The sequence below is a fragment of the Propithecus coquereli genome, unplaced genomic scaffold (assembly GCF_000956105.1).
Source record: "Propithecus coquereli isolate 6110/MARCELLA unplaced genomic scaffold, Pcoq_1.0 Scaffold213, whole genome shotgun sequence".
Lineage (NCBI taxonomy): Eukaryota > Metazoa > Chordata > Mammalia > Primates > Indriidae > Propithecus > Propithecus coquereli.
The window spans coordinates 1522180-1532204 of NW_012146412.1; positions in this window are offsets into that span (position 1 = coordinate 1522180).

The window sequence follows — 10025 nt, forward strand, 5'->3', positions numbered from 1 at the left end:
ATCCATTCTGTTCTTGAGGCTTTCCACTGTGTTTTGAAGTTCCTTGAATTCCTCCTCATTGACAAGATTTCTGTTTGGTTTTTCTGTAGTATTTCAATTTCTTTGGAGAATATTTCATTCAATTCCTGGATTGTTCTTGTGGTTTCTTTATGTTGGGATTCTATTTTCTCTTCAATTCCATTCAGTTTCCTTACAATACATAATCGGAATTCTTCCTCTGTCAGTTTAATCGTATCATGTAGGTTGGTATCAGTTGATGGAGATCGAGTATTTTCTTTTGGAAGTGACTTTTCTCTCTGATCTTTCATGTTTCCTGTGTTCTTTTGCTGATTCTTTCTCATCAGGCTACTTTGTCAAGGACTGGAGGTCTATGACTGGTTTATGAACTTAATTTTGGGACTCCAAAGGGATGTTCCTTGACAGAGCTGAAGAGATGTGGCCTGGTCTTGTGCTGTCTTGGTGGGGTTTTAACCTGTTGGGTTATCTCTGGCCTGTTGTCTGCTTATGGAGATTAGTGAGTTTCTTTCCCTTGCTTAGCTTTCCAGGAGTTGGGTCACTTTTGTGTGTGTGACTCCGCTATTAACTACTTGGTTGAGGTGGAAGGCGCTGGGTTTAGCTATGAGGTTGCTCTCTTTTGTTGCTTGTATTTTGCGTGGAGTTGTCAGATGTCAAGGTATTCCAGAACCTTTGTATTGAGCTCTAAAACCCCAAATGGGACATACAAGAGCCTGAGTCTTTGGGAAATGTTTTGCCTCTCCCAAGGGCTACTTGAGCCTTGTTACCACCTTAGATGTGGTGAGAAGAGCAGCAGGAATCAGTTTGCCTGAGGCAGTATACTTCAGAAATTGCTTGATATGTAGCTAGGTGAGAGAGCTGCTAATATGTTACTCAGGGCTCATTAGGCACTCTTGCGGAGGAATTCCTGATAGGTGTGTCAATTGGTGCAATTGCTGAGGACTCTGGTCGAGATTTTCCTTTCCCGACCACTAGCCCCTAAGATGACTACAGCCTGGGCACCAAGTGCAAGCTTTTGTGTTATGTTCTTGTCAGGTGTTCAAAACCGATCAACTGTATCGCGCCAACACACTGTCCCCTTTTGCTTAGATCCAAGGTCGTACAGATTCAGGCTAATCCTATGGGGAAAGTATTTTTTCTCCTTTCTCCCTACCTTCAGGGGCAGGCTCTGTCCTGGAGGGCTGTGGGAGGGGCGTTGGCTGAGACTGCCCCAAGGCCTGGCCTGGAAAACGTCTTCTCTCATTTCTTTCCTCCTCTGAGGGCGGGTTTTGCCCTGCCAGAGGGGTAGATAAACCCCCAGACTGGGGGAAGGGCACTTCCTTGGGCTACCTGGCATCTCAGCTCAGGAAGTGGTGACCCGTATTATTCCACCCCTTCAAGGGCAGGGTTGTCTAGCTGGAAAGAAGTACACACTTCAGGGCTGCTAGAGAAGCCCTGCCTAAGGTCCCTGAGGGACCCAGACCAGAAAGCAGCCTGTCCCGCTACTCCTCCCCAGCAGATGTGGGGGTCAGTCCCTTTGGTACGCAAAATCAGTCGTCTGATTGCAGTCAAGGGCCATCCACCACCCCTGCAGGGTCACAGCCCAGAGAACAGCTTCCCTTGTTGCTCTGCACTGCCAAGGGTGGGGGACTGATTCCTTGGGAGGAGGCACCGGTTACCAAGTCACAGCGAAAAGGAGGCTGCAGGGCTCCGCTGGGAAAATAGCCTCCTTCACTCTCTACTTGGCCCTTCCTGTAGTGGAGTCTGTCCGTTTGGCCAGCAGCCCCGGCTACCAAGTTGCAGCAAAGAGGTGACCACGTGTCTCAGCTTGAAGAGCGGCCTCTTTGGTCACTAGACACCCTTAGGGGCGCGTGCTGTCTCTTTGGTGCAAAACAGCCCAGCTTTTTTTCCGCAGCACCGCTTGTCCCTCGCTGCTTCTCTGCAGACTCACGAAGCTGATCCTGTAGGGGAGCGCCTCGCTCGCGTGCGGCTGTCCGCGTTCTTCGCCTCCCACTCTGGGAGCAGAGAGCCAGGAGGTCACCTCTAATCTGCCATTTTCAAAGTTCCATTAGGAATTCTGGGGTATTTTGTTCTTTGTTTTCTTTCAAGATTTTCTTTTCTTAATCAGACAGTCCCACTGCAATTTCCAGGAATGAAGCAACAGACAAGTAAATAGTCTTCCTAATCTGAGTCCAGGTGTTTGTCGCTCAAGGTCTTGCTAGTTCTCCTGTTTCCCCTGGAGAGAGGACCAGGAGGTGGTGCCGGTCTCAGTCCCCACTGCTCTCCCCGCGGGGACCAGTGCGGTGCGAGGCACGTGCGGACTCTTGCTGCCTCCGCTCTTGGAGGGGCAGCCTGCAACACAAAAGGGGTGTGTGGGAGGTTTTCCAGGGCCACCAGCTGGTCCCAGCTGGCCGCCCCCACCCTACACACACCCCTTTGGGGCGCTGAGCCCCCCTCTCAGCTGAGCACCACCCGGGGGGCTTGGCCGGCGTGCAGCCTCAAGCTGCAGTGCTAACTGCTGCCGCTGCCGCTGCTGCAGGAGGAGAAGGCGGAAAGGCGCGGGGGCAGGACGGCAAAGCTCATTTTAAAGGCTCTGTGGTCATACAGATCTGGTTGGCTTTGAAATTCGGCTTTGCCATTTACTGCCTAGTTTCTATACCATTAAGTAGGCCAAATTATGTCTACTTCATAGGGCTACTGCAAAATTTAAATGAGTCAACATATACATGAAGCGTTTAGCATGATGTTTGCCACATAATCAAGTTGCCTCGACCTCTTATACTGCAGTGATCAAATGACCACGTCTAAGGCAATTTAATAAAATCTGAGCTTTTAACTCAATTTCATTTAGATACTTCAACAGCTAAGAGAGTCTCTACTTGTCTTCAGGCCCAGAGAAGACTTTCTCAGACACTCAGTGGGGAGGTCTGACATATCGAGTTCAAGGCCTCATTCCTCAGTATTTCACCCCACTCTGTTTTCTTTCAATTATTTTCTTACAATTAGAAGCTTTACCTTGGTTTACCATTTTCTTTGCCATGTAGTTCTTTTCCTCATTTTCATCCTCTCAGAGGCCTTATTTCCTAGGTCATGGAAGAATGATCCTCTGTGCACAGGTTGGAAAACTTTTTTCTAAATGTCAAGGAAAAGATATGATTTCTGTCACAACTATTCAATTTTGTTGCCGTAGCACAAAAGCAGCCACAGACAGTATGTAAACAAATGGGTATGGCTGTGTTCCAATAAAACTTTATTTACAAAAACAAATAGACAGATTTAGCCTGTGAGCTGTAGTTTTTGACCTGAGATCTACAGTTTCTCTGCCTTTAGTCTTTTGCCCTAAACTGCTGAGGTATAATTTTGTATTGTGCATTTCTATCTTTGTCCTTCAATAAGGGACTCATTTAAGTGTGTACTCATTTGTGGAACTTTGCCTTAGTCCAGATAAACACCTTAATTTTAAGTATATTCCTTATTCCAATAGTACTTATCACATTTTACTCATGGACCTTTACTGAATAGTTCTACTTGGTGCCCTGAGATGCTATAGTCACAGGTTATTATATGAATGCAGATAATTAGATACAAAAAAGCCTCGAGCACAAATCTTAAAGCAGAACATAATTAATCAAAAAATGACAATGTGCTAAATAGCATTAATTACACAGTATCAGTAAACAACCCAGAATCATGAATTAGCATGATTTTTAATACTTTGATATAATCTAAAACACCGACTGGATAAGTCAAGGAATAATTAACTGGAATAATTTTTATTACCAAAACCAGAGAATAATTTTTAAATGGTAACAATTAAAATGTTTAATATTAGGAAATTATTTTATTTTATTTTATTTTTTATTTTATAGTCAGAGGAAGGCAAACAAATTTATTAGCGTGCACAGGGGAGAATCAGAGTGACTGCCCAACGTGCCAATGAGGTACGGATGCCATATATGCTATTAATTAGGGGGAAGGGAGATGGAGAAATGTCGATGAATTTAGGGGTCTAGTAAATGATTTTTAGGGGAATTCAGTGGGTTTGAAGAACATACAATTGCCTGGGACAAAGCCTGTTGGGCCTGCAGAGCAGACAGTGGTTTGTAACAAGAGTCTGTCCAGGATTGTTTGATAGACTTCAGTCTTTCTTCCTGCGATATGAATTTAGTTAATGAAAACTCAGGAAAGGAACCTGAGGTAATTGTTTCCCCTTTGGCAGGTCTGGTAAGTCATTATTTTATTAAAGCTGAAGGACTTGTCACCATTATGCAATTGTGTATGTATTATGATTTTGATTCCTGTAAGTAAACTAACATTTGATATTTTTTAGGTTTTACAATACTTTTTGAAATGCTCAACCATTATTTAACATGATTATAGTAATGGCAACCAAAACAGTAAGCAATATATAGAGGACTAGATAGAATTAGAGAAAAAAGGCTTTCACCATATTTTGAATAATTATAGAATTGCTTAGTGTAATGAAATTAACAAGTTTTTAGCATTATCGAAGGTAATATGAATGAGAAATGTTTTACTGAAATCATATAGTGAGGGCATTGCCTTCATATTTTCTGTGCTTAATTTCCTGGGTACTTACTCTGTTTAAATACATTTCAGAAAGATAGTCTTCCTTGACTGGTAGAGACCACCAATGAAAATATTTAGGCCTGGGGTTTTTTTTGTGAGAATATTTTCTTTAAATGATCATAGGCCTATTCAGATTTTCTTTCTTCTGCATACTATAAATCCGGGCTGCAACTTTACAAGCGGACGGGCTTGTGGTGGTCACATCTTCTTAGACATTCCAAAACATTTCTTTTTCTTTTCTGCAGTCTCCTGAAAAGGGGAGTGAGGTGGGTGTTCTTTTGCTTTGCCCTAACTCCTGGAGGCGTAGTATTTAGAGGTCCCAGCTATACAGAGATAGGGTCTTCCTGTCGTGGCCATGTCCCAGGCTTTGACTTTTCTATCCTGTACCCTGGGAGGTCAACAAAACTGAAGGGAAAGTCTGTGTGTTTGGCAAATGCCCTTGGGGCAAAGAGCTTCAGTGCCCTGCTTATATTTCTATGTCTCTCCTTTTACTTAGATTTTTGTCCTCATAATCCTGCAGATTTGGTCTCTTCTTCAATGCTTTAAAGAAAATATATTTTGTGTTTTAGTCAGAAGTTTTGGTTGTTTTGATTCATATGAATAATCTAGTGGACCATATTACCCAGAAACTGATGTCTGCTCTGAATTGTCTGTTTTTAAAAGATACTTATATAGTATCATAAATATCTTCTTAAGTAAATATCTTCTTGATAAAAATATTCCATTTCTTGTACAAAAATGCTATTATATTTCAGCCTCATTGATTTGGTATAATTTTGGAAAAGCTCAACTAAATAAGTGGCAACCTCTGTGTGGAATGTCATTTTAAAATTTAAATTGTATATCTTACACATGCTTAATAGAACTAGTAGAGTCCCTAGTAGTGGTCCTCAGGGAACTTGAGCAGATAAGAATGGTTTGTAATCTCGTAATTGTGTGAATAAATGGCTTTCATAAAAGTGCTTGAGGGTGCTTGAAAAGTCTGCTCTTGGAACAACACAGAAGGCCTTGATTTGAAGAAGCTGGTAAGTCAGAGACACAGTCTGAGGAGCATATGCCACCATTGTGTGGGATGGGGCCAGGTCATGGCTCTTAATGTGGCTGCACATTAAGATTAGAATCACCTGGGTTCTGGCTGGTGGCATCCCAAGATGTCATATCTGGAGTGGAGTCCAGGCATCTGTGTATTTAAAAATTCTTCACGTGATCAATCCTAAGTGATGCCATTTTGGAGAATCACTGGACCAGTTCAAGCAATGGGGTGATAGCTCCAGTAGCATTCTAGGTTCTGGCTGGGACTGATAGTCAAAGATGTCATGGCTGGTGAGTTAGGCTGACAGGAGACGGTCATGATATTAAGCCCACAGTACTGAATACTGGAGCTGGAAGGGACCTGAGAAATCACATGGTATAATCTTTGCAATGACTCGTTCTTTCTTTTCTTTCTTTTTTTCTTTTTCAGAGACAGGGTTGCCTGGGCTGGCCTTGAACTCCCGGCCTGAAGCGATCCCCCTGCCTCAGTCTCCCAAGTAGCTGGGACTACATACACATGCCACCATGCCCGGCTTGCAATGACTATTTCTTACGCTGAAGGATTCATGTAACACAGAGAAATTATTGTAAAATTTCTCCACCACCCAAATATTGAGTAAAATGTCAGTAGCATCTGAAAACCTGTTGTAATATAACTGGGAGAAGAGACAATAGACCACCTCATTCCTATATTTTAGCTGCAAACAGTGCACATGGCTCGTGAGGTCAGGTGAGAAGGGAGAGCAGCAGACCGAGTGCAGGGCCCCGCCTGCGGGCGGTCCCTGGCGGTCGTCATGACCACGTGCAGTGTCTCTATATTCTGTCCTGTACAGGGAGAAGGCAGGACTGGCATTCTTAATTTGAAACAATACATTACGAAATGTATTTAACAATGAATGAGTTGTCAGTTCCCTCCATGGTTCTGCGTCTGTTCCGTCAGCCCGCGCCGCTCCCGCTCGTGACTTCGGAACACGTCCCGCTTTCGCCCTGGCACGTGCTCACTTTCCACCCCCCTGCAAGCCACGCCCCAGCATGCGAGCAAGGAAACCTGTCGATTCTTTTCGTTCTGCGTTTCGGAATCAGAGTGCTGTGAATCCATACTCCAATACCTTGAGGTGCTCTACCTCAAGAACAAAATCTATTGCGTTTTATATTCAACAAATAATTAATGAGGGCTTAATATGTGACGCTATAAAAGTAGATAAAATGCTAAGCGCTGCAGGGATAAAAATTAAACCCCAGTATGCGCACTTAAAAGAACCCTCTCTGCCCTCCTTTATCATCTAGTATTGTATAATGTAAGATCTTAGTCTCCCTGCTGTTTTGCTCAATGCCTTATTGATCAAAAAGTTTCTGAGACAAAGGAATTCTCTATTGGATTAACTCACTCCTCCAGCCCTTCTCTACAGCTTTGCTACTGAGTTTCTGATACAGAATCAGAAATAAGTAGGTCAGCTTTTGCCAGATTTATTACCTAGCATCTTCTTTCTCTGAAGTTCTCACATAGCACAGCTATTCTTGTCGCTGCGCAGAGACGGCTCTTTGAATAGACAGCTTCTCCCAAACTTCATCGCTCCAGCTACACACTAAGAACCTCTTGCCTTCCACAAAATTTTCTTCATCTATGTCTTTTTGAACTGCTCAGTTTATCACCTATTACAGGTTTATAAAGATGCATAACTTTGAAGAAACCACATTAAAAAAATTTAGTTGAGTTCTTAATTTCAAGGAGAGTGTATTGCTATCTTAAAAAGTGACAACAGACCTTTGCTGAGTACAATTTACTCAGCAAAAACCAGACATTAAACAATCTGACAAGTGTTTACACATAGTGTAGTCATGGTAACTTTAATACTTTGAGTGTGCCGTCACTTGCAGTTATAACTGAATGGTCACTGAATCATTATATGCCTGCCCAACCTATAATATTTTTTAGGCATAAACCTATTATATTAATACACGTAATATTCATTCAATAATACAAAACTATTTAAAAATATCTCAGCATTATACTTACTATCCACAAAGAAATATAATCAAATGGAACAGAACCAATTTCAGCCCGGGCAAAGATCCAGGGCACTAAATTTGTCTCCCAAGCTTCCTTGGTTTTGCTCTCTAGATTGTACCTCCTTAGCCCAAAGGAAATAACCACTCAGGGCTAGGGAAAAATAAGCACCGCAGTAAAGTGTAATCATGTTGCCAATACCCACATCAATCAACACTGCATTTCTTCAAGAGGTTCACAAAATGTCAGAGTTCTTCAGGCCCAGGAGAAGATACACAATAAACATGGTACTTTCTTAGGCCTTAGGAGTGAGGACAGAGGCTTTGATGGAGGACTTGTTGCATTCTTACAAATCTGTAGACGTTATCTGAGACCCAGAAGGATGAAAATACCAAAAGCAGGCTTCAATTTTTCATAACATTTGATTTTTTTAACTCCAGTTAAAAAATAAAATATAATAAAAATATTACATGGGAATTTATAACCTAATCACAGTAGAATTAAATATCACTATATTGTTTCTGAGTAAGAGTTATTATCAACAATTCCAAATATTATGCAGAGTTTATGATAAGATATCTATTTCAACTTTTAGAAAATATTTATGGAATGCCTGTCATTTATGAGACACTGGGGAAGAGCTCCCAAACTCCCCCCACCTTGTTTGTCATTGTTTATCAATCTCTTCTTAGGCCAAAATTAAGATTTAAAGAGCCTTTCTGTCAGATTTTTTTCTTTATTCATTTGTTTGCAAATTACACTAAAAAAATCCTCTTTGAGATACATATAAATCTAGGGTTTTAATCCTAGTGATGTGTATTAATTAATATATTAAATAGAATGGTATAGTTATGACATTCAAGTAATAATTTGTAAGGTATCAATAACGCTTTTTTGTTTTAGTTTTGGGAGACAGGGTCTTGCTTTGCTGCCCAGACATGCGGGGAGAGCAGTGGCATGATCACAGCTCACTGCAACCTCACACTCCAGGGCTCAAGCGATCCTCTTGCCTCAGCCTCGCAAGGAGCTGGGACTAGAGGTGAGCGCCACCACGCCCAGCTAGTTTTTCTATTTTTTGTAGGAAAAAAGGGTCTTGCTATGTTTCTCAGGCTGGTCTTGAGCTCTTGAACTCAAGTGATGCTCTCACCTCAGCCTCCCAGAGAGCTAGGATTACAGGCCTGAGCCACCGTGCCTGGAAGTATCTAATGAAGCTTTTAAAAAATTACGGTAAAATATACATAAAATTTACCATTAGTGACATTTAGTATACTCATCATGTTGTGCGACCATCACCAATAACTAGTTCCAGAACACTTTCATCACCCCAATGAGAAAACTCATTAAGCGGTCACTCCCCACTCCTCCTTCCTCTCAGCCCCTGACGACCACGTGTCTGCTTTCTGTCCTATGGATTTGCCTATTTTGGACAGTTGATATAAATGGAATCATGTAGTATGCTACTTTCTGTGTCTGGCTTCTTTCACTTAGCATGATGTGTTCATGGCTCATCCAGGTTTTAGCATGTGTCAGTACTTCATTTCTCTTTATGGCAGAATAAATTCCATTGTACAGTATGTATATACCATAATTTGTCTATCCATTCATCAGCTGATGGACATTAGGGTTATTTATACTCTGGCTATTATGACTATTACTGTGAATATTTGTGTGCAAGTTTTTGTTTGAACACCTGTTTTTAGTTACATTTAGTATATACCCAAGAGTAGAACTGCTGGGTCATCTGGTAATTCTACATTTAACTTACTGAGGGACAGCCAAATTGCTTTCCCCACTGCCTGCACCATTTAATGTTGTCACCAGCAATGAATGAAGGTTTCAGTATTTCCACATCCTCTCCAACACATATTTTCTCTTTTTAAAATTATAGTGGTTGTAGTGGGTGTGAAGTGGTATCACATTGAAGTGTTGATTTGCATAATGACTAGTGACGCTGAGCATATTTTCATGTGCTCATTGGCCATTGGTGTATCTTCACTGGAGAAATGTCTATTTAAGTGCTTTACCCATTTTTAAATTGGGTTGTCTTTTTGTTGTTGAGCATAGGAGTTCCTTATATATTCTTGATGTAAGTCTCTTACCAGATATGTGATTTGCAAATATTTTCTCCCATTTTGTGGGTTGTCTTTTCACTTTATTCATAGTGTCCTTTCACGTACAGCTTTCAATATTTATGAACTCCAATTTATTTTTTTGCTCTTGTTGTTGCTTGTGCTTTTGGTGTTATATCTAAGAAACCATTGCCAAATCCAAGGTCGTGAAGATTTATGCCTTTTTCTTTTCAGAGTTTTATGATTTTAGTTCTTATATTTAGGTCTTTAATCTATTTTTTTTTTTTTTTTTTGAGAAAGAGTCTCACTGTGTTGCCTGGGTTAGAGTGCCG